This window comes from Cetorhinus maximus, chromosome 2 (assembly GCF_964194155.1).
Source record: "Cetorhinus maximus chromosome 2, sCetMax3.hap1.1, whole genome shotgun sequence".
NCBI lineage: Eukaryota > Metazoa > Chordata > Chondrichthyes > Lamniformes > Cetorhinidae > Cetorhinus > Cetorhinus maximus.
The window spans coordinates 162,915,202-162,941,517 of NC_135880.1; positions in this window are offsets into that span (position 1 = coordinate 162,915,202).

The window sequence follows — 26,316 nt, forward strand, 5'->3', positions numbered from 1 at the left end:
TGTCTTACTAACTTAATAGAAGTTTTTAAGGAAGTGAAAAGGAGGATTAACGAGGGTAGTGCAGTGGATGTTGCCTACATGGGTTCCAGTAAGGCATTTGACAAGGTCCTACATGGCAGACTGGTCAGGAAAGTGTGATCTCATGGGATACAGAGAAAGGTGGCACGTTGGATCCAAAATTGGCTCAGTGACAGGAAACAAAGGGTAATGGTCAATGGCTGTTTTTGTGAATGGAAAATGGTTTCCAGTGATGTTCCACAGGGCTCAGTGTTGGGGCCCTTGCTGTTTGTTGTATATGTTAATGATTTAGACTTAAATGTGGGAGGCATGATTGGGAAATTTGCAGATGACACAAACATTGGCCATGTAGTTGACAGTGAAGAGGATAGCTATTGACTCCAGAATGATATCAATGGTTTGGTTGAGTGGGCGGAGAAGTGGCAAATGGAATTCAATCTGGAAAAGTGTGAGGTAATGCATTTGGGGAGGTCAAACAAAGCCAGGGAGTACTCAATAGATGGGAAGTTATTGAGAGGGGTTGAGGAAGTGTGAGACCTTGGAGTGCATATCCACAGGTCCTTGAAGGTGGCAGGGCAGGTGGGCAGGGTGGTCAAGAAAACATTTGAAATGCTTTCCTTTATTGGGTGAGGTATTGAATACAAAAACAGGGATGTAATGATGGAACTGTATAAAACGCTGGTTAGGCACAGCTGGAATTTTGTGTACAGTTCTGGTCACCAAATCACAGAAAACACATAATTGCTCTGGAAAGTGCAGAGGAGATTTACAAGAATGTTGCCGGTGCTTGAAAATTGCAGCTATGAGGAGAGATTGGATAGGCTAGGGTTGTTTTCCTTAGAATAGAGGAGGCTAAGGGGTGACCTAATTGAGGTTTACAAAATTATGAGGGGCCTAGATGGGGTAGACAGGAAAGACTTGTTTCCCCTAGCTGAGGGGTCAATTACCAGGGGATATAGATTTAAGGTGATTGGTAGAAGGATTAGAGGGGACATGAGGAAAAACTTTTTCACCTAGAGGGTGGTGGGTATCTGGAATTCACTGCCTAAGTTGATGGTTGAGGCTGAAATGCTCAACTCATTTAAACGGTACCTGGATCTGCATCTGAAGTGCTGTATCCTGCGAGGCTACGGACCAGGAGCTGGAAAGTGGGATTAAAATGAACAGCTGGTTTCTTTTTTCCTCTTTTTGGCCAGCGCAGACATGATGGGCTGAATGGCCTCTTTCTGCACCATAACTTTCCTATGGTTCTATGATTCTAAAATTTTAGGAGCATGGTGGATTATATTAAAATGAAAATATCGTGACAGCTGCCTAAGGGTGAGGAGAGGAAACAGGGGGTGGGGAGAGCCTTGTTGGAGGCCACCGATGGGTCCGTAAAGGAGGCACTCCCCATCACTGTCATTGCCCAACCACCAGCCTGCCCAGTGAAATGTGGCGGACTGGGCACTTGGCACCAGCCTCCTCCCACTACATGTAAAATCCCAGCAGTAGCAGAAGCCAGTCCATGAATTGGCCATTTAGGGGCTTCAATGACCCACGGGCAGCTGAGCTTCCCAACGTCTCCCCTGCTGCTGGTAAAATTGTATAAGAGGCAAGGGTAAGCAGGCAGGCACTGGGAATGGCACCCTGGTATGGCACCTAATTTTATGGCCCACCCCCGCCTGCCCCCTGGTGGGGGCAGGGGAAGGGGCAGTGTAAAATTCAGCTCAGAGTTAACGATTCAGGTCTGTGACCATTCAGAGTGATGTTCTCAATGAAAAGACCTAGAGAGGTTAAGAGGCCAGAGGGAGGGGTACAGGTGGAGGAATAATACTGGAGATGGGCAAAAGAGGCCACTGTGTTTGGGGAAGATTCCAGGCTAAAGAAGTAGGCGCCAAGGCAAATATTACAGAATAAGAGCTCAGCGTCATGCCAAGCCTGAAATTCATTGAGATGGAGGTGAAAGGAGATAAAGCTGGGACCTTTGCTAAGGACAAATCATTGAGAAGCAGAGCAAGGAGGGGCCAAAGGTATCATGAATACAAAACAAGAGGTGGGATTGGAAAAAGGGATGGGGTCAGAGGGAAGTGAAGGGGAAGAAGGACTCAGAGGGGTGTCGGTTACATAATGGCCACTGAATGTACAAAGAGTGAAATTCATTCTAATTCACAGAGGTAGTAACATTGTGTAAAGGACCACTTGGACCCCTTGGCATCTATAACCCCTTACAGTTTTTAAAATCCTGCCACTCTGGAAAATTGCACAGCCTTTTCATACACATATTGATTTTCTATGAGGAGATAAATTAAATTGCTCGCTTAAGTAAACAAGGTATTAGTCACTTGCTTTAAAGATCAATGCATAGCTGTTTAATTTCTATTGCTGCTGTTCTCAACGATGGCCTGAAGTGTTCTGAAAGCATAAGAGCATTTGTGACTTTGACAGCCAATGACAGTGCAATGTCAGTGAAGGATCAACTTGAAGCTTGGTCAGTGTATCTCATGTAAATCAAAATCTCCACAGACACTGAAGCTCTACCTGTAGATTGTGGTATGGAGGTAACTGTGGAAGGGTGCTGAATGTCTCTGCTGCAACTTGACTAATCTGAATCCCTTCCATCGATCTCACCTTCTTCCAGAAACACAACAAAGCAGGATTCCCTGCAGTGTTCCTGTTGTGGTTGTGGGCTGAAAAGTGGCTGTAACTGCACAAGCTCCCTGATAAGGCACCTGACAACCTAAGTAATAATAGGGGAAAAATAAAAATAATTGTTCAAAATTTGTCTCCAAATGCTAATCTTCCAATAGGCTTTTTGAGGTTGTTCCTTAGCACCATCGCTAGCCACTTTTGGAGACCTATTTTATATTGTTAGGGACAAGAAACAATGCTGTACTGGCATGACCACTAGGTAATTATCTGGATAATGCAAGATCATTTTGAGGGTCAAATATTATGAGGATGGTGCAATTATTTTTATTTCATTCTTTCATGGGACGTGGGCATCGCTGGCAAGGCCAACATTTGTTGCCCATCCCTGATTGCCCTTGAACTGAGTGGCTCACTAGGCCACTTCAGAGGGCAGTTAAGAGTCAACCATATTACTGTGGATCTGGAGTCACATGTAGGCCAGGCCAGATAAGGATGGCAGATTTCCTTCGCTAAATGACAGCTTCTAACTGGGTGGACATCCAATGTCATCATCTTTCCCAATTTCTGAATAGCTTTTTCCATCTGTTTATCAGGTGAAACCAATTAAGAAATCTAGGAAGAGGATATGTTAAGGGTCATAATTGTATTAGTTAAATGTACTTATTGGCGATGCAAATACATTAACTGCACACTTGTGTAGCAATGCAAGCAGGATGTGCTCTGTTATATTGTCCAATCATACTGTTACGGCTTAGGGAAAATAATGCAGATCCATTTATGATTGTTGAAGCATGTGCATGGAATTCAGTTACTAGTTCTCTCTACTGATTGGACAACCTGGCCTTTATAATTACTGGAAAATTGGTTGAAGATATGGGAGATTAGGTTCAAAGATGTCAATGAAAGTAAGAAGTTGTGAAAGTTGTTCTGGCTTCAGCGACAATGCACTGTATGAGGTGTGCAATACAAGTATTCCATTTGTCTGGCCCTTACCATTAAGCAGCACCTAACTGCCCAGAATTTCCATTTCATGCAAGGGCCAGAGTTTGACAAGCTAGTCAGTCCCTAACATAATTTTCATTTGTTTATACCACTTTCTCAAGAAGTTTTCTTTGTTTTTTTATCCACTGCATCATTTCCCTGTGAAGAATTTCTTCTTTCTCTGGCTTTATATTGGTTCTTTCCTGAGCTTACAAAGTATTTCAATGCCCATTATTTTCTCTGTTTCTATCTGTCTATTCTTTTGTGGTCTGTGCTCACTGACTTATATTGGCTCCTGGTCCGGTGTTGCCTCAAATTAAAAGTACTTATACTTGTGTTCAAATCTCTATGTGGTCTTTTCCTTCCCATGGTCTGAAACCTCCTCCAGCTCTACAACCTTCCTAGAATTCTGTGTTCCTCCAATTCTACCTTCTTGTGCATCTCCAATAGTTATCACTTCTTGTGACTTCAGCTGTCTAGGCCTGAAGCTGTGGAATTCCCTCCTTAACCCACTCTGCCTCTCCACCTCCTCATTCAAGATGCTCCTTAAAACCCATATATTTGATCTCGCATTTATTCAGTTGTCATAATATCCCTTGTATATGGCTTAATGTCAAACTTGATCTGATAATGAAATAAAAACAAAAAATGCTGGAACAACTCAACAGGTCTGGCAGCATCTGTGGAGAGAGAAACAGAGTTAACATTCCGAGTCCGTATGACTCTTTTTCAGAGCTGAAAAGAGGTAGAAATGTGATGGCTTTTATACTGTGGAGGAGGTGGAGCAAAATAGAAGGTCAGGGATAGATGGGAGCTCAGGAGAGATTTTGCTTTTATTCATTTGACAATGGTTCTGTGAAGCACTTTGAGGCACTTTACTCTGTTTAAGATATTATATAAATGCAAGTTTTTGCTGTTGTATGCATAACCTCCACTGGTTACTTCAACAATATACAATTGTAGATGCATGGGCAGTGATACAGCTTCCATTCTGATTATGAAACAACCCAGTTGCATTTTATATTGATTTCCAACTATTCTTTAACTATGAGAAATTATCTGAGAATTATCACAGTAAAACATTGTTATAAACTCTTTGCATTGAAATGTCTTCGCCATTTTAGTTTCTTTTGTTATGTTTGTTCTAGAGTGGGGATACATTGGCAAATATATTCATGGAGTGCAATGCTGAGCTTTACTGATCAGCTTGCATTGCAGACAAGCCCCAGAGTCTGATTTTGGAGGGTGGTAGTTTTATGGATGTATACTAATGTGCTTGCCTGCTGCATCGTTGTCTGGTGAGTATTGACTTAACCATCAGAACTTTGACAGTTACCCTATTAAGCAGGCCAGAGAGTGCTCCAGATGCTTTTCATATTACTAAAATTATGACTGTCATTGCCTTGCCAATCAGCTGCTTGCAGTGAGATATCAATGGGTACCAGATTTTGAAGAATTTATCCTAGTTCAGTCTCAGGGAACATATAACTTTCTGTTCCAAAGTGCCTCTCGATCTGAATGTTTAAGGTGATTATTTTTAGTCGTCAAGGTGAAAGAGCTGCTCTGGTCGCCCTGTGTAGCAACATCATAAATTCGGAGATTAACCATATACACGTTTAAAAGCATTTACAATTTTGTTAGAACTATTGACTGGAAGAATTATTCATGAAAACACTCCAATTCGTCCATTATGCTAATCCATGAAAGTCCAATTCCCCAGAAACATTAACTCAAACTATTTGAGTCTGTGAATGGAATTTTAATATAATAGACCCACATGCAGTGGGGAGGTGGGGGGGCGGGGGGCGGTGGGGGGTGGGTGCATGGCAATCAGCGGATAAGGAGCCCAATTATTGCTGGACCAGGCTTTGCTGTGGCTCTTTAACTCAACCACAGCATTAACATCCCACTTCTGAGTTTCCTGGTGAATCATGGGGCAGGATTTTGCCCTTGGTGAAGGTGCTCGGCGGGGGCGGTTGGGAAGCCGACCGCTGCCCGTGATTTCACACAGGTGGGCAAATTAGGGCCTGCCCACCATGGAACGTGAGCAGCAGCGCTGAGCATTGCCCGTGCGTACAGGGGCAGGAGGGCAAGCGGGCCTAGCGCGCAGTTCGCACATGCATGAGAAAGAGCGCTTCAATCTCCCTGAGGCAGCTCCGTGCCTAAGGAAGACTGAAGCGCTGTGTAAAAAAAAAATAAAGAGAATAAAAACTTAACATAACATGCCCCCTCATGTGACTCTGTCACATGAGCTGGGACATGTTTTTAATTCAAAAATAAAGGTTTTATTTATTGTTTATTTGCTTTAGGAAACCTCATCCCGCTCATGGATGAGGCTTCCTAAAAATTGTAAAGGCCGCTTGGGCTTTTCGCCTGCCGGCCAAATGTATGTTTGGACGGGCAGCGTCAGTTTGAATTTAATTAGATTGTTAATGGCCTTAATAGGCCTTTTAATTATAGGCGGGCATGCAGCCGACTCCAGCGCGAGCCTGTAGAACGAAATATCGCGAGACTGCGCAATGACTTTGGGACGCAAGACCAACGTCATCGTGTGTCATTTTACTCTCGGGCATGTCGGGCATGCACCCGCATGCCGAATGTAAAATTCTGCCCACAGAATGCGGGTGTGATAATGATCCCCATCTCTCAAAGGAAAGATTTCTGATTGAAGGGGCCCCAGCAGGGGTCAGAATTGCTGAACTGTACATTGATTCTGAAGGCTTCAGCAACCACAGGAATAGAAAGAAAATGCGGGAAGACTGCCCCCTGGCTCCCTGACTCTTTCCTGGACGTCCTGTACTGACGTTTCCCATGGATGGCAGGAAGAGGTCAGCCTATCAAACCAAGCAGATGTAGATGGAAGCAGCAGCAGGAATGTGATCCCTCGAACCTGGAGACAATGTCCCAAGGTGGTTCAAGGGCCTTAGGAGGGCAGGAAAGGTGAGCAGCATAACTTGTTTAGGTGCTAGGCTGCACTCTGACATTCCCAGCATTGTCCTGCACAACACTATTGCACTCATTCCTCTCTCTCCAGACACCTCTACATTTCCTCATCTAAACAGCCAACACTCACATTCAGCCTCATCTTTGTACCATCTTACATCTCACATCCATGCCTCCCAGTCACCCTCCAAATGTTGTCGTTCCCTCCTCTCCATACAATCTATTTCTCACAATCCACTCTCTGATTTCACCCCTTGTAAGGGATGAGAACGCAGAACTGGAAAGCTTTTAAACATTGGGAGTGCATAGCTGTTGCCCTGCCTATGCACAGGCTTCTGCTCACAGCACTTGTTCTGAGGATCATGGAAATCTGAGGAGGAACAAGAGGAGCAGCCGCCCAAACAGGAACAGCACCTGGAGCAGCAACAACACCAATAATAACAGCTGCTTTCTCCTCAGCTGCATCAGGGTCAGGAAGGCTCTCCAATGACAGGCAGCTTGATGGCCATTGGCAATGGGTGGCCACCTGCTCCACTAGAAAGGAAGTATTGTTATGAGGCTGTGATTATCCTGTTAATTAGGCTGGCCTGCTTTTTTGCAAGAACCTCACCAATAGCCCAATTTCTCTATGTTAAAATGTAAAGGGACAGGAACAGGGTTGGGATGGGGTTGGAATGATTCTATCCTGTATTTTAACCCCTGACCCTGTCCTGGCTGGGTGTTTGCCAGAGGGGTTAAAATTTATACGCTTATGGGTATACGAGGCAACTTGGAAATAAAATGACCGTATTATTCCGGCCTTCATATGGGTTCTGTTCTCAGGTTTGGGATATGGGCCCCATCATTGAAGCAAACTATTGCGGCTCTCTGAGAAATAATGTTTTAGGATGCATTACTGCAAAATAGACAATTGACTCTTTTTGCAGCTCACGAATCCTTTAAAGCTCAACAATCGTTTCAAAATAACAATCAAATGTAATTAAATGGTGCTGTGCTCTGACAATAGTGTTGCTTTCCAATTTTGAGGATTGAGTGGTTTTCTTCAGGGGATCTTGACACATATTTGTTCTGCTGTAAAGATATGCAGAGCAATCGGTACACGACTCCATTGGCACTTTGCAGTTTTAAACTGTCAGCACACTGCTTGTACCCAGCAGGTGGTTTGCATGTTTCTAATGGTGAGGAATAAGAGAGGAGCCATCATTAATTATCTTTTTCCCTTAATATTCTGCTTGAGACTCTAGGTCAGCATTTCAGATGTCTGTGGTTCAGCTTGGCAATTAAAATGGTGAATAGAGTAAGACATTTACAAGGCTGGCAAGAATCTGTACAAGTAAAACCAGATTAAAGTGTAAATGGAAACAAATAACCCTGTGTTGTGATAGAAAGAAAAAATGAAGTAAATAAAGTGCAGGACAGGTCAATCAGTGTCTGAAATAGAAAGATTTGATTAACGTTAAGCTCACTTACTACTGCACATTTTCCATTTTACTTCAGATTTACACTGCTTGCCTGTATCCCTGTTAAATATACGGCTCATATCAATGTATAGTCATTTGAAACATGACATTTATTTCTATAGCATATTGTTCCCTTTATATGTAATGTACAGCTGAATGATTAACAGGCTAGTTTTTGATGAGGTAATAACAAGGGCCATTAATCTGCATTGTGTGCAGGTATGGTCTGTGATTTTGAAGCGTGAGTTAGCCTTGATTTTTTATATATATATATATATCTATATATGTGACTCTCATTTCAAGGTTGCGGTCTCGATTTGTGCACAATACAAATTAATGGCCTCAATCGTTGCCTCATCAAAAACTAGCCTGTTTCTCATGCATCTGAACACGGTCAACATTAAGGATAAAAAGAAAGCAAAATGGTAAATTGAAAGCAGAATGCATAGCACTGCACGGGAAGCAAAGAGAAAGAACAGACAGGGAAAGTGAAATACTACATGGCTAGGGAAAATTGTAGCAAAGTTTCAACTTCCCTAAGTTCTGAGAGGTTATCCATTAGGAGAGTTTGAACAGTCTTGGGCTCTTTTCTAGAGGACTGAAGAGCCTCCTGATTTGTCTTTAATATTATGAAACGGAGAAGATGTTTCCGCTTGTGGGGAAGTCCAAAACTAGAAGTCATAAATAGTTAATCATCAATCAAATAGGAAATTCAGAAGAAACTTCTTTACCCAAAGAATGATGGGAATGTGGAACTCACTACCACATGGAACAGTTGAGGTGACAAACATAGATGCATTTAAGGGGAAGCTAGATAAACACATAAGGAAGAAATGCTAGAAGGATATATAATAGAATTAGATGTGGAGGGATGGATGGGGGCTCATGTGGAAAATTAATACCAGTATGGATCATTTAGGTTGAATGGCCTGTTTCTTTGATGTACATTCAATGCAATTCTGCATAATGTAAATTAATTCAAACATCAAGTTTGTAAGCAACCATTAGTGACATCATATTATGTGATGATATGGAGATAGTACTGTGGATGTGATTGAAGGTACGATACAAGCAATAAATGACTGGAGGTTTAAAAAGTCACAATTCATACATCGCTGAGCAGATGAAAATATAAAGACAAAGATCTATGTTGGGTTCCTCTGACATGGAACAGAAACCCAACCCTGTACATATTTTAAAAACGTTATCCTTCTTACTATTTCTTATTTTAAATTGGACTTTTCTGCTGAATATGAGACAGTTAAGATGGTCGACCCTCTGTCTGGAAATTACCCTCAGCCACCTCCAGAACAAAAGAGTTCTCTTCTCAGTTTTGGGAATGTCACACCTCGTTATGCCTGAGAAGTTTTTAACAGCCCACCTGGGACTGTACAGAGCAATTTCAAAGGGAGTTACAGAAATTCCATTTGCAGTTGATAAGCCAACTAGTGGAGCCTGTGGTTCTGTTGAGATAATAGCTTCCCAAACACCAGACCCTCAACTCAAACTGCACGCCTTTCAACCCATAATGGCTGAGTCATCAGCAGTCCTGAAAACAAAGCCAAATTCCAGGTACTGGATAAACATCCTTTGTTGAAGTCACTGTGGAGAAGGAAGATCACATGACCCAAGACTCTGACCTTTTCAGCAGTTTAATGTTACCTTCCCGAGCTGAACAGCCAGTCTGCTGTTTAACATTCAACTAGCAGGCCACACAGAAGCAAGCTCTGTCCAGGTTGGACCACTGGCCCATCTAACTGGAAGATTTTGTATCCTCACCTACAGAGCTGACGCAATCTCTGTGCCCATTTCATCCTGCGACATTAACACCACCTAAGAAAGTGAATCTTACAACGCCAGTCTCCTGCCAAATGACCATCGAATGCCTACGTGAAAGACTTCCTCACTGGTCTCTGACTTTGGAACTCTGGAACTCACGTGAACCAGTTTTTCAGTTGTCCTTGTACTGTAAACCTCCTTTTCTCTATCCCTCCCTTTCCTGTGTAAATGCGGAATGGGAAGTTGCCAACACTCCTTTTCGAGGGTTTTGAATGTGTGAAATACACTAAATTCCTGAGTTAATCCTAACTTGAATTTGCTGTGGGATTATTAATAAAATTGGATCACACAAAAGCTGAGGGGTTTAAAAAATACACCACCTTTTATTCGTTAAAACAAACTAATTCAAAACACCTTCTGTTTACAGACAGGTGGTAAGAGGAAAACAGTGCTGTTTGAACTGACCCCATCACCATCTCCCCTGTCCATAACACCTCAGAAAACCTCAGGAAATTAAAGAAAAATACATAACTCTGGTGACTAAATAGCCAAAGATCAATTGTTTTCTGTGTTGATGGGTTGAAAATAAAGTAGTACACCAGAATATAAATAATCTTCTACTTCTTTTTCTTCGGCAGTCCGTCGGGACCAGGGATGACTTCCTTCCACTCTGGGGCTGTGGATCCTGAGGTGACCAAAAAGGCCAATGCTGGATTCACACCCTTTGCCACAGGTGGGGCAGGTAGCGTTTGATGCAGTGGGTGGATGGGATGCTCGGATTTTGTGATGCTCCTTCCACTGTTTGCGCTTGGCCTACAGCTGGGCCCGTTGGGGACGTTCGAAATGGTTGGCATCTTTGCACATGTTTCTTCTCCAGTTTAAGCAGTCTCAAGCAAGAGATTCCCACATATCGGTGGGGATGCTGCATTTTTTCAGGGAGGCTTCAAGGATGTCCCTGAAACGTTTGCCCTGCCCTCCTGGTAACTGCTTGCCATGATGAAGCTCGGGGTAGAGAGCTTGCTTGGGTGTTTTGTGTCAGGCACGTGGAAAATGTGACTTGCCCAACGTAGCCGATTAACCATAACCCATGCCTCGATACTGGGGATGTTATCCTGAGAGAGGATACTGATAATGGAGCGCCTATCCTGCCATTGAATTTGCCGGATTTTGTGAAGGCATCGCTGGTGATATTTCTCCAGGTATTTAATGTATCAGGTGTACATTGTCCATGGGCAGAATTTCATCCATAGTGGGCGGGCTTGGCAGGGATCGAGGCCGGAAGGTGATTTCATGTCGACACAGAGCTGCCTCAGGGAGATGAGGAGTAACAGAAAAAAATAATAAAGAAAATAAAAATGTAAGGAAGCAAGTCCCATGAGCAGGGACATGTTATTAATTACATTTTCAAACTTTTATTCCACTTTTATTTGCTTTTGGAAACCTCATCCTGCCCGTGGATGACGTTTCCAAAAAAATGCAAAGGCTGCTTGGCCTTTTCGCCTGCCCGTCAACTGTAAGGTTGGACGGGCTGCGAGAGATTTAAGTGAATTGATTGTTTAATGGCCTTAACAGGCCTTTTAATTGTCGGCGGGAGTGCAGCCGACTCTGGCACACACCTGCCAACCGAACTAGCGCGTTGACATCGGCACACTCGGCCGACTTCAACGCACTCGAGCGGGTCGGGTGCACCCAGCCGCCGAGCCAAAAAGGTTGTCCCAAATCTCTGATGCATACAGGAAGGCAGGTGTCACTGCAGCTCTGTAGATTATGAGCTTGGTGCCGGGTTTCAGGCCTTTGGTGGAATCGTCCCAGATTTGCACTAAGTGTGGTAGTCAGTGGGTAAACTGACATCTTACATGCATTGGCAGCTTTTCACGCCGTATAGTCCCAAACCTACCACGTTAATTACGCATTCCCGGGAATCATGCCATTTCCATGGCAGGCAGGCTCTCATTCGCACACCACCCTATCACCTCACCGCTTCATCATGCCGGGCGCCATATTTAAGGTGCAGCCGCACGCACATCTCTCAGCGCTTCCAGCCCACGACTGCTGTAAAGAAGACATGGCCCTGAAAGGCAAAAAGACTGCAGCCCCCACGTTCAATGATGTGTCCCTTGAGCACCTTTTGGATGCAGTGGAAGATCGCCATGATCTCCTCCAGCCCCAATCTGTCCGCAGACTGGCAGCAACCTCAGTAATCTGGTTTGGGAGGCAGTGGCAGCGGTGGTCAGCGCCAACGACCTGCAAAAGAGACAGCCACCCAGTGCCGCAAATGCATGAACGATCTCCTCCCTTCCGCCAGGATAAGTCACTCTTCTCATCACTCTCAACTCACACACTCACAAACCCATCACACATCCACAGGGCCCTCACTCACTGCCAGTTCAAGGGACATCACCGTACACTCTCTCTCACACACCTTGTTTGTCCTCATCCTGGTCCTTGGGACCACTCACCACCCACACATGCCAGGTATACTTATCATCTGGCCTGGCAGGCTTTCTGCTTACACTCTCTCCATCTCTATTCATGCAGGACAAGCTGGCACACAACAAGAAGGAGAGGTCACAGACCGGTGGAGGAATGCTTGAAATCAAGGTCCTCACAGACTTTGAAAACAACCATCCAGCTGGCCGGTGAGGATCTGGATCGGACCTGTGCTGACAGTGAGGTCGGCGGTGATCTACCACATGAGGATCCAGCAGTACAACATCCATCAGACAACCATGCTGTGAGTGATGTGTCCTGTTTCACAGGCCACTGCCATGCACTAATTATCTCTCCTTGCTTTCGCAGGCACATCTGGGAAACAGCCGAAGGAGTCCACAACCCAGGGCCTCCAACCAAGCCCTGAAGGAACCTCTGAAGAGGAATTTGAAGGCACACTCCCTGAAGTCCCGTCACAGCGCTCACCCACACCCTCCACCAGCGCAGAGACCCACACCTCGGTGGGACCTAGCTTTAGAGTAGCCTCAGGATCACAATAGGGTGAGCACATCGCTCTTTCTGACCACAGCAGGTGATGGCAGGTCTTCCCATGTGCCTGGCACTCGGAGGACTGCTGGAGGCCAGAACTTTGCTGAGCCTGAGTCAGACGACAAGCCTCTGGACTCAGTCATGTCACAGTTGCTGGAGCTGCAAAGGCAAGCTCGGGAACATCAGGAAGCGATGTCCGCTGCACTCCTCAGATTGGAGGAGTCTGTCCAACTCCACTCTGAGGTGATAGCGTCAGTATTGCAATGCACTAAGGTCAACACTGGTAGGGTGGCGGCCGCCATGGAGACCTTGGTTCAAGACGTTGCTCCTGCACTGCTGCGTGGGCTGAACTCCATTGCTGATGCCATAGTTGGCCTCCAGCAGTGTGTATGTGAGTGGGGTGCTGGGCAGCTCGATCTCACTCCAGCTACCCCTTCTCCTCAAAGTCTCTGCCTGGGCCCCTTGGGCACCTATACGGAGGAGGATCAGCAAGGGCACACCACAGGGACACCCACCCAGTTGACTCCAGGAGTGTCCAGTCGTCTGAATCCCCTCTTCCTGTGACCCCAGCTTCTCCAGCTCTACAGCTTGAGGAGGGTGCCTACTGCCACACAGCAGGACCCCGAAAGCAGGCTGGGGCCCACCAGGTCTCAGCCCTCCAGAAAACGCCCACCAAGGTCATCACAGACAGCGGTCAGCAGGCTGCCTTCACTTCTACTGTGGATGTCCGGGGAGCACCAAGATATAGCGGCAGAGTTAGGAAGGTTAAGAAAATGTAGTTCCACAGCCTGGGCCCAGGTGTTAATCACTTGTGCCTAATGTTCACTATTGTCAATAAACTCCCAAGAATGTCTCCTTGTCTATGGCTCCTTGTTCTGATGAGCAGTGTACTTGTCACTCAGATGTGAAACCTTTCAGCACAAGATAAAGGCAGGTGTCTCAGTCCAGGGCCTCTTCCCTGTGCTTTGTGCAGCCTTCAGATTAAAGTGATGGTCTGGCCTCACACTCCCTGGACACATTACTGATGCCTGCACCTCAACGGTGCTTGTCATTGCTGCCAGAATGTAGTGTGCAGGCGTCACAGAGTTCCCTCATTCTCTCTGTGTGCTCTCAGCACCTTTAAGGTGGGGCTGGCCCCCATCTCTTCAGCATCTGTGAACAGTGACGCTGTGCTCCTGAAGGACTCAGGTGCTGAAGATGGACAAAGGATCAGATGCTTTTAAGTTTCATGGCTGCGGCTGTATGATATGCCCCTGATCACAGAGCGCAAGTGAGTTGCCCTCAGCCAGACAGGAGTCAGACATTCTCAGAGGCTATGTGAAGATCTATGGAGTGTCCTCACTGCATGTCATTATTATCCTCCTGCAAACAAGTGACTATTAGGGCCTCCACTGTCGCTCCATGACAGGAGCATTATCACAGAGGGTATGTGCATTGCCATAAGCCGAACTGGATTCAAACATTCACAGATGCAATGTGAGGATCTATGGTGTCTTCTCACTGAATGTCATCATCATCCTCCACAAATATAGCATCTATGAGGGCCTCCCAAGCACACCTGCCTCAGTTGGCCATTGCGACGGCCTCATCCCCATCATTGTCACCTCCGAGGACCCCCTCTCCCTCACCCTGTTGATGTACTTCTCACTGGAGGAGACCTACAGCTCCTGCATCTCCTCTCCCCATTGGAGCACCAGGTTGTAAAGGGCACAGCAGGTGACAACAATGCGTGACACCCTCTGTGGACTATATTGCAGGGCTCCACCAGACCGGCCCAGACACCAGAACCTCATTTTCACTTGGCTCCACTAAGTTGCGAGTTGCAGTATGAGCCTCTTTACACCTTCGCTCTGCTGCAGTCTGAGGCACCGCATGGGTGTCATCAGCCACTGCCTCTGCGGGTAGCCCTTGTCCCCAAGGAGCCAACCCTGCACATCTGTGGACCCTGGATGACGTCAGGAATCTGTGACCGACTAAGAATGTAGGAGTCATACACACTACCTGGAAACTATGCGCAGACCTGCAGGATGCATTTCTGGTGTTCGCACACCAGCTGCACATTCAGCAAATAGAACCCCTTGCAGTTGATGTAATTGACTGTGTGTTGCGACGGAGATCTGAGCACCAAGTGAGCACAGTCAATGGCACCCTGCACCTGTGGGAAACCCGAAATTTTGGGCAAATCCAAGCGCTCTTGCACCCTGGCTGCCCTGGTCCCAGGCGAAATGCATAAAGTTATGTGGCCCTCGTGAAGGTGACATCTGTGACCTCATGGATGCATTTGTGGGTGGAGGCTTGTGATATCTTACAGAGGTCACCTGTGGAGCCATGAAAGGAGCCACTGCACAGAAATTGAGCGCTGCTGTCACTTCACAGCCACTGGCAGTGGATGCCCTCTATGTCCCCATGGCGCCAAATCCTGCAGTAGCTGGCAGATGTGACTGACCAGTTCCCTAGGCATGCACAGTCTTCGGTGACACTGGTTCTCAGTCATCCGTATTAATGAAAGGTGGCATCTATAGACCCTGGGTCTAGCCAGGCGCTGACCAGCGACACTTCGCTGTGGCTATTTGGTGGCGTGAGCAGGAGCCCCAGCCACCCCTTTTTCCAGAGGGTGCTGCTTTTCCCTGTGTGCAGCCAGGCGCCTCAGTTGCTCTCCTCTCCGTCGCCTTCATTCTCTGTTCACCGCGAGGCATACAGCTAGCTCACCAGGCTCCATGATCCAGATGTCATTCTCCTGCAGGATGAAAGACAGAGACGCGTGGGTTAGCGTGGATGTACTAAGAACCTCCGTTGGTTCAGTCTGAGGGCCCCTAATGCATCCTGAAGACTGCTGGCCACCACTTGGATGGCCAGAGTTTATTTTGCTGTATGGCTGCCCAAAACTCCAACAACCTCTGCCCCACTCCACCTGACTGATTGGTGGCAGCTTTGCCCATTGGACTGCATGCTGTGCTCTCAGCTCAGACACAGGCATTCCCCTAACCCGCACTGCAAGGCTGCACCGTTAGCTTGAACCATGGGGGTGGATGGCCCAAACCAGGATGATGACATTGCAAGGGGCTGTGAGCGCCTCCATCAGTGACCCCTCCATGGCCAACTTTAGTGAGGAGATTGTACAACTTGCCCAGTCGTCTAACTGTCATGAAATCCACTAAAACGCTCATTAGTTTGCAGTCTGTGCCCAAGGGGTGAAAAGCTCTGGAGCATTTGGTGGCACTTTCATGCCATTGCATTGCTTGAATGGACAGATAAGCTAGAGACCCAACTCCAATCATATTAATGTGGTTGCGCCTGAACAGTCTCAGCTGCAGAGAATTGGTCGCTTTATACAAGGTGTCCCTAATGCGTGGCCGCTTCTCTTGCCCACGCCCACCCCCGCACATGTTTCTGTGTCCCTTCAACCACAGGGCAGACTTTGCGCCCCCCCCCCCCCCCCCCCCCCCCCCCCCCACCCCGCCCCAATGCACCTCAACCATGAAGTCCAACAGGCACTGCAACATTACTGTGCACTCACCTCCGAGTTCCCCTCAAAGCGCAGCCCATCAAGTGTACACCTTTTATATCCTGTTGTGAAACATGTAAGCATGATTGCACACCGACATGGGCGGACAATCCTGTGGGAGGGATGAGTCCAGTGGGCTAGCCTTTTAATGAAATGCCGATGTATGACAATGAGGTTCCCGACGTCTAATGGGGGAAACGCGGCCCACCATCAACGGGCTGAGCAGAAGATCACAAACTGATTTCACGACATTGTGAAACAGATTTTTGGCTTTCTCGCCATATTGTCTGCTCACGCCACCAAATACACCCAATGCCAGCGGGCACGGACAATTCTGTCTTTTGTCATCAAACACTCTTTTCCTCACACGGCCCAAGGCTGTGCTGGCACACTGGAGGCAATGTCGAGTTTCACGATCAATGTCAACCATCGTTGAGAGGAGGCTGCCAAGGTATGAGAAATGATTCCCATTGTCTAATGGTTCGCCATGGATCTTGAGAGTTGGGGGTCAGTGCTGCACAGTGAGAACAGGCTAGTAGAGAGCCTTTGTCTTCCAGATGTTTCAACTAAGATCCATTCTTTCATACATCTCCGTGAATGCATCAACGATAGTTTGGAGCTTGGCTTCTGAGTGTGCGCATATGCAAGCGTCATCCGCGTGCTGCAGCTCGATGACAGAGGTTAGGATGATCTTGGTCCTGGACTGAAGGTTGAATAGTTTCCCATTCATCCTGTAGAGTAGCTTCACTCCAGCGGGGAGCTTCATGGAGATGAACCGGTGTGTTGCAGCAAGGAAGGTGGAAAAGAGCGTTAGTGCAATGACACAGCCTTGCTTGACCTCAGTTGGCACTCGTATTGGTTCTGTGGCAGATCCGTTGGTAAGGGTCATGCAGCAGGTGGAGGATGGTGACGCATTTCTGAAGGCAGCCAAATTTGAGGAGAACCCTTCACAATCCCTCCCATTGATAAGAGTCGAAGGCATCTGTGAGGTCAAAGAAGGCCATGAATAGTGGTTGCTGCTGCTCTCTGCATTTTTCTTGGACTTGTCTTGCTGGGAAGATCATGTCCACTGTGCCTCTTGATGGATGGAATCCACATTGTGACTCTGCTAGGATCTCTTCAGCTACAGGGCAAAGGTGATTGAGAAAGACTCTTGTTATGACCTTCCCTGTGGCAGACAGCAGAGATACATCCTTGTAGTTACTGCAGTCGGTCTTGTCTCCTTTTTTAAAGATGGTCACGATTACGGCACCTCGGAGATCCCCTACCATACTCTCCTCCTTCCACGAGGGAGGTGAGGTCATGCATTCATGTTAAGATTACTTCTCCGCCATATTTTAGTATAGGGGCAGGGATTCTGCCTGGGCCAGCAGCTTTATTGGCTCTAAGCTATGGGATAGCCTTTTCAACCTCATGTTGGGCTGGGATTGTGCTGAGGTGGTGGTGGGTAGCTTGCCGTGGGATGTGGTCAGGGGCATTCATGTTGAGGGCTGAATCTCAGTTGAGGAGATCCTCTAAGTGCTCCTTCCAATGAGCGCTGACAGTCTCTGTCCTTGATGAGCACCACTCTGTTCTTTGCTCTCAGTGGGGTGGACCTAGGGTGCTTGGACCGTAAATGGTCGTGACTGCACTGAAGAATCCATGCAAGTCATGGCTGTTAGCGAGTTGCTGTATTTTAATAATATTATCAGATCATGGAATGATCGTAACGTAAGGCACATGATAAGTATGCAGCCAGGTTTATCTCATAATTCTTCCATGTTTTATATATTCTTTTTCTCTGCTTTTATGCTCCCTCCAGACCCATCATAGCTTTCCCCTAGCCACTGAATAGTTCCTTCCCTTTCCAAAGGGATAGTTGTTTTGTTTAGGGATAATTCCCACTGGTAATGTTGAAGCATTTTTGGGAGAATAAAAATTCTCAAAAAGTATTTCTAAACATGGCTCCAAAAAAAAACAAAAGTGCCATTGAGATTTGCCTGGTTGAAAAGAGCATTGTAGTGTGAAGAACATCCTGATCCAGGAGGAAATGCTCATTCATGTTATCCATCAAGATGGGAAAAGAAGTGTTCTGCAAATTAAGACACTGTATTTTTCTCAGGCATGGTCAAATTATTCATAGCGTACGTCATTGTTGAACGGTTTATGACTTTTTACCAACATGAATGCTCACATCTCAATTATGGAGTAAAATATCACTTGCAATTAAGATAGGCTGCTGAACACAACTGCTGTTATTTTTGAGTACACTACATAATTCCTGTGAGACAAAAGAAAACATGACTGTCATTTTGAGATAATTATTAACGTTTTAATTTCAAATGGAAATCAATTGAGAGTCAAGTATTGCAAAGGTACAGATCATTTTGGGCCTATACACAGGCATAAGCGAATTTCTCCCCCACTCTCACTTTCATTAATAGCATGTGCAGCGTTAGGACCAGGTGAAAATTAAGGGGTGAACTGGATCCCCTCTATTCAACCTCCTCGACTGGTCACAACAAAAGTTTAAGTTTCTTTTTCATGAGGGCATGCCTTTTCCAAGTCAGAGTGTATTTAACTATTTGTGCTGTGAGCAATAAGGAGCCAATCAAACAAGTTTTACTTGAGTCAAAGGAAGAGCAGATTTATTAACCACTAAACCCGAGAAGAAGAATAAAAACAGAAAGTGAAGCATTAAGCCTTCATGCAGTCATTGGGGTCCATGCACGCACACACGCGCATATCAGAAATAAGAGAAGTTAGAGTCCAATAAAAAATAAGGTAAAAGAATATATGGTTCAGTATCCTTTGATTATCCTTGAGGAATAGATTTTAAACACTGTGGTCGATTTGGATTAGTTGGTTTCTTGGATGCAGTCAGCTGTAGACAATGTTGCAATTATTATGAGATCTCAGTTCGCTGATGGGTTTCTGGTAGAGTTGGCTTCTCGAACCAGGCAACACTCTTATTCTAAAAGAGAGAGAGGGAGAGAGTGCAGCCTTCAGCCTGTTTCCTCTGCTGAAGACTATCTTGACGCCGCCTGTGTCACCTGCAATCTCTCTCAAGTGGCTGGGCAGCCTCGCCTTGAAATACTTCACCCATTGTAAGTGTGGTGTAGGAAGAAGGGGTTTCGATTCATGGGGCACTGGCATCAGTATTCAGAGAAGAGCAAGCTATTTCGTTGGCTCTACTTGAACTGGGCTGGGACCAAGGTCCTGGCCAATCATATAACTAGGCCTATGTGCAGGGCTTTCAACCAACAGCGGGCGGGGGGAGCGGTGGTGGAGGGCTCAGGTGTAGGGAGATTTAGAAATCCAAACAGAAAGGTCGAGGTATTGGAACAGTATAGCGATGTGGGTAAAACCAAGTAAAGTGAGATAGGAACGGACAGAGAGTTTAACAAAAAATGTACATCGGTGAATAAGGTCATTGCAGGGAATAAAAGTAAAAAATGAAATTAAAGGTTCTTTAATGTACGAAGCATCTGCAATAAGACAGATGAATTAATAGCACAAATGGAGATAAATGATTTAGATCTAATCACCATGACAGAAACATAGTTACAAGATGATCAAGGTTGGGAAATAAATATTCCAGAATACCCAATGTTTGGGAAAGACAGATTGAATGACAAAGGAGGTGGGGTAGCCCTTATGGTAAAGGAAAACATAAGGACAAAATATCTGGCCTCTGAAGGTCATGAAGTAAAATCAGTATGGGTGGAAATTAGGAATAGCAAGAGTCAGAAAACAATGGTGGGAGTAGTTTATAGGCCCCCTGACAGTAGTTGTATCATTGAGCACAGCATTAAACAAGAAATTTTGGAGCCTACAACAAAGGAAATGTAATAATTCTGGGGGACTTTAATCTTCATAGAGACTGGGACAATCAAATTGGCAAGAATGGTGTAGAAGATGAGTTTGTGGAATGTTTTTGTGAGAGTTTCTTAGAACAGTATGTAATAAAATTGCTTAGAGATAAAGTTATCTTAGATCTAGTATTATGTAATTAAACAGGTTTAATTAGTAATGTCATAGTAAAAGATCCACTGGGAAATAGTGACCATGACACCATTCACTTCCATTAATTTTGAAAGTGACATATTCCAATTACAAACAAAAATCTTAAACTCAAACAAGGCCAATTGTATAGGAATGAGGGGGAGAACTGGCTAAGGTTAATTGGATAACTAGACTGAAAGGTATGGAGGGAAATGAACAGTGGGATCCATTTAAAGAAACAATTCGAAATGTTCAACAAAAATACATTCCATTGAAGAACAAAACTCAGCAAGAAGGACCCATCTATGGCTCACTTGGGAAGTGAATGGTAATATTAGATTAAAAGAAGAGGCTTACAATGTTGGAAAAAACAGTGGCAAGTCTGAGAATTGGAAGTGTTTCAGAAACCAGGAAAGGGCCACCGAAACATTGATAAAACGGGAAAAATAAAATATGAGAGTAAACCAGCCAGAAATATAAAAACAGGCTGTAAGAGCTTTTATAATTATATAAAAAGAGAGTAGCTAAAGTAAATGTTGGTCCCTTAAAAGCAGAGACAGGAGAAATTATCATGCAGAAAGTAGAAATGGCAGAGATGTTGAATAAATATTTTGTGTCTGTCTTCACAGTAGAAGGCACAAGTTCCATACCAAAAATAGGCGATAACCTAGGGGCTAAAAAGAGTGATTGAATTAATATCAGCAGAGATAGAGTACTGGAGAAACTTAAGGAACTAAAATTCAACAAATCCCCGAGACCTGATGGCCTACGCCCTGTAGTTACAGACAGTAGGTGTAAGTCCAGCAATGGGCTATAAAGCTGGTTCCACCACAGTGGAATTAAATGGAAATCAATTCCAGTGAGATTGATTCTGTTTGATTCAGGGCCTGCCAGTACTGGATCCTTCTAAAACATGAAGTGTTTTAACTGCCTGCATTTTATTTTGATGAAGCAGGGATTGTGCTCCCCAACAGAACACTAAGGGTGCCACACCAACTTCTTGTTGGGAACGGCTGTTGGACTTGGGATGGGGTTATTGCCAGGCTAATACAGCGGGCACAATTCCTGCACCAGAGGGATTGTTCCCCTATAATGTCATCTTGCTAGCGAGGGTAATAGGATGGGAAGCAATTGTGGCAACATATTAGAACAGCCCAAGGTGACAGCATGCTTAGTGCAGTCCAAGATGGCATCAGTAAGCCTGTACCTCTGGTTTTTTCTGTCCGGCTAAGACTAAAGAATTTTTTGCACTATAGCTTTCAAACAGAAGTGTCTATATAAGTAGTAAACAATTCAAACTTTCAAACCCAGTGCAATTAAAAATGCTGGTGTAAATTCTCCCCCCATGTTTGGAAGTTGCCCCAGTTAGAATTCCTAAGTCTTGCATACATTTAATTGAAACAAACAAATTAAAGATTGTAGAAGCTTGTATTGATAATCGTTATATATGATGACATTTCCAGCTGAGTATACTGTTGAGTTGAGAGGGTGGAATCTGGGTCAGCGCTTGGGGTGAACTCAGTTTCTATAGAACGAACAAATCATTCAGCTTTTTCTGAAAATCTCATCAGCTCCAACTGTTTTTTTTAAATGTTAGATCTTCCCAATTAAAATGTCAATGTTAGAGGTGCACGCAATTCAACATTCAAAATGAAATCTCTAAATGAGGTAACAGTGAGCAAGCAAACATCAACAGTATCTTCATTGGGAGCCTTTAAGTCTTCTCGATAAGAGATCCAATGATCTTCCTCTATTCTGCCTTTTCTTTTCATCTTTCTGGGTTGATTGTTATTGAAGGCACTTACATTGGTTGCTTGCTGTGTCTGTAGTTAGCAAACCCTGTTGGTGGACTGACATAAGAAAAAGAAAATAAAGAGAAAATAAGATATATTTTAATATTTTAATAAGGAATAATTGGAAAGACAGTGATTGCCTTTAAAGAATGATGTCTGTGATTGCCTCAACCTGTGCAGGTCAACAAGCATTTAAGATTCAATTTTTGCCGAAGAAAATATGATAATTCAAGCAGTTCAATTGATCGAAGAAAGTACAATGGGCTCTTTGAGCCTTTTACAGCTTTTTTTCTTGAAAATAAATAGGATGGTTGATTCAAAGAGACATTAAAGCTGCAGGATGTGACAGCAGCTGTAACGACATGGTACCATTCTCTTCAGCATCTGCTCTTGTTTCATCCCAATGTGCAAATCACTGTGTCTAATCCTGTCAGCCCCATCCAATCCATGTCAGAGTTGCCAAATGCCATAAAGCACACAGATCCTGAAGGAGATATAATCAGAAGCCAATTATGCAATACATGCTACTTAAACTCTTGCATCTGGGTAAAGAATCATCTTTTTCACATAAATCTGAATCAATAAAGTCAGTGTCAAAATATTCAATAAAATTAATCCATAACACACGTTCAGCCGGAGGAGGTATATTATTTCAGTCAGAAGTATATTCTAATGAAAAACATGGCATCCCCCACAAAGTGCAAAACCCTATATAGTATAATTTTGATTAGCACCAGCAAATCTGCAGCATAAACCTAAGCAATGTCCAAAACTGGCTATTTTAAATCCAGAACCACTCCTCAAAACAGCCACGAGAACTGAAATACAAAATGTCACAAACTGCCTATCAATATATCAAAAATGAAAATCTTGATACTTTAAATAACCGTTCGCTATCCCATCTTCTCCACATGCAAAATATCCACAGTGACTTTACAGAGCTTTGAAGAAGACATCAGGCTTAAGCAATGTTTCCATAATAGCACAATATGGTATACTATTACTGCACCAAAAAATAAGATAAATGACTCCTGACAGAACGTTTCTGAGAGCAGAAACAAATAGCCTTGTGAAAAGTGACCAGAAAAGAGCTTCACAGCAGAAAAAGAAAGAACACAAAAAAAAAATAAAAGTGAAGCCAGCAGAAACATAGCAGGCAGCATTGGCTCACCCACACTGCTTGTAATAATGAAGACCAGCAATGGCAGCACTGACAACTTGGTAGAATTGATTGGCAGCATTTAATGGAGGTGATGGGGGTCTCGCCTACCGACTGGAGAGCCAGGAATAACCCCACATCACTTCTTTTAGGGAAGGGCCACCATACTAAGTGCCACTGAGCTACTTAACTGGGCAGTGGCGTGCCTTCCCTGGGATCAAAGACCCCAAAGGCAGAAGTCCTGCCTGCCAAGAGGTGCCTGCCAATCAGAGGCCATTAACTCTATTGAATGGTAGCACCGCCGGGAGGTGGTGTCTGCTGTTGGTATGACACCCATCCAGGGCCTAATATCGTTGCTGGATCCCGGGCCACAGGTGAGTGATGACAGGAGGGGTTTCGCAGGTTGGAGGTCATGGGGAACGACAGGGTGGTTACTAGCAAGGGCAGGAGGTGGCCCTCGGTCTCCCTTCCTGATGCTGGGTTCCTTGATCAGGCCCTAAGTGCCTTTGAATGCCCTCCCCTCTCCAACCCCGGGAGCCCAAAAGCAACCCTGCACAGCCTTAATTGCCCACTTAAGGGCCTCAATTGGTGGCCAGCACATCCCTCCACAGACATAATCGGGGGAGACAGGAAGACAGAAAGTCCCTGACTGCCTCGTTCCCACCTGATTAAATGCCGCCTTGCCACCAAACTCGCCACAGGGGAAGGCATTAAATTCCATCTGATATGACCAGACACGGTTCCAACCGGACTTTGATTGTACACCAAAAATGACAACATGATAAAGAAAAATAAAAAGTTGAAGACAGCTTGCCGCAAAGAATCATCACTGCAACAATATCAAAAAATGTGCCATGATATCATTCCAAGGCTTAGGACGACAATTGGCTCGAGGAGCAGAAATACAAAACTGTAGCCTCCAGCGTTTTGTAATAGAATCAACTAGGAAGGCAGATCTGTAGCTTGCCTTAAACGTCTGCATAAAAAAAACACTGTAAAACCTCCTGTTCTCCTGAGAAATTGGCAAGTTCAACTTGTAAATAGACCCCGACTTCAAAAATGAGGGGAAAAGTCAAGAACACAAATGGAAAGGAAGGTAGATTTAAATCAGACAAAAAAATGGAAAATGTGTCCTTGAAGAAATTTGGCACTGGATTGTAATAAACAAAAGCCTTTGAGTTTCATGGTCAAAAATTCCCGTATTTTGAACTACTGGGGGGCTCCTTCCAGGCATATTTCATTTTCCAGTTGCCTCTGGCTGCACTATTTAGTTGCTAGTCTCCAACATTGCAGTGAAAATAACTAGTTAACTCTTCAGTTAGCAGTTTGGTTCACAATGTGTGCAACAGCTGAGGCTGGTAAACATCAAAAGGATAAACATCACTTAGAAATTAAAACTAATAAGAAACAGTCAGATTTTGAGAACAGATATCACTATTTGGTGGGGATGAGAGGCAATTGCATGGTTATATCGACCTCTTCCCCGGCCCCAACTCTAAACCATGGAATTGCCTTAATATCCCCATTCACTCTTTGCATATGGTTACACATCTGGAAACAGAAGTGATACAAACATGTATCAGATAACAGGCATTAATATGCAACTGATAGATTGAAGTGCTTGTAAACCAACATCAGGAGTATGAGGAACAGGGTACTTTTGCATGGAAGAAGAAGGTAAATTTCAAAATTAGCATCGACAAGTAAGAAAATAGGTCCTCACACCTCCCTCAGCCACTGCCAAGAACAATAGGAACTCCTTAAGGATGAGAAGGATTCTATCCATGGCTCATATCTAATGGAATCTCCAGATGTGGTTTGTTTTGGAGTTTTAGGATTTGAACTCAATGGTCCTACTTACATGTTACAAGATTGCTCTGCACGTCCAAATCTAAATTGCACATACTCCCGTATAACAGCTTAATGATTTTGACAATAACACGGAATTGATCTTCATGAATGCATTTACCATCCACTACTATGTGGGCAGCTGCTGCTTTTTGATATAATAAAAGGGTCATTACATTGTGGAAGCTTTTTATGGAAACAGGGAAAAGCTAAGCTTACAATTACTATTTAACATTATTTATAAGGCTAACGTAGGCTAACTTCTACAAATTAATTAACAGAGAATCTTTATGCTGTGTTCATGATTTGGTACTAATATTAGGAAAGTGACTTGTCAAAGGCCAGGCAACTTTGTGACATTTTTGTTTACAAATATCGTATAAAGTTGTTTGCTTAAAACTCAAAGTAAGGTCAAATGGTAATGTCTTAATGTAATGCATCTGATGATTGCTGTTTGTTTGGAATATCATTGAGTAAATAGAAATTCGGCTGTTTGTAATTGCCCTTACACAATGGTTGCTTGGTGGAACTGGGAACAGATGGGGGAGGTGCTGAAGCAAGCAGATTTAGGAGGAAATTGGCTAAACTTGGGGGAAAGTTTTCTCCCTGTTGGGCGGGCCGGTTGGGATCGGGCACAGGTGGGCACAGAGCCGACCGCTGCCCGCGATTAGCTACGTGCAGCCATTTTATGTGGGTGGGTCAATTACGGCCCACCCAGCGTGATGCGCGCCCGGTAGCGCACAGCGTTACCTGTGCGGGCAGGGGGAGGAGGGAGAGTCGGGGCCTGCGCTCTTTCGCGCATGCAGAAATCTCCCTGGCCAGGATTTCCCTGTCAGCAAGTGGGGGGGCGGGGCCCGCTCGCCGACGCGTAAAATGATGCCATTTGAGGCCATTTGATTAAAATTGAGGCCATTGACAGAGTCATTAAACTAATTAATGGACCTGCCTGTCCAAACTTAAGGTTGCCAGGCAGGCCGGAAGCCCTGGCGGGCATTAGAAAAAGCATGAAACCTCATCCATGGGCAGAATGAGGTTTCATGTAGGTTTTAAAAAATGTAATTAAAGTGTATTTAAAAGTGATGGACATGTCCCAACTCATGTGACAGTGTCACATGAGGGGACATGTCAGGGGAATTTCTTTTTTCTATTTTCCAGGTTTTTTAGTGTAGAGCCGATCTCCCTGAGGCAGCACTTAGCCTCAGGGAGGTGAGTGCGCACGCGCGGAAGAGCACACTC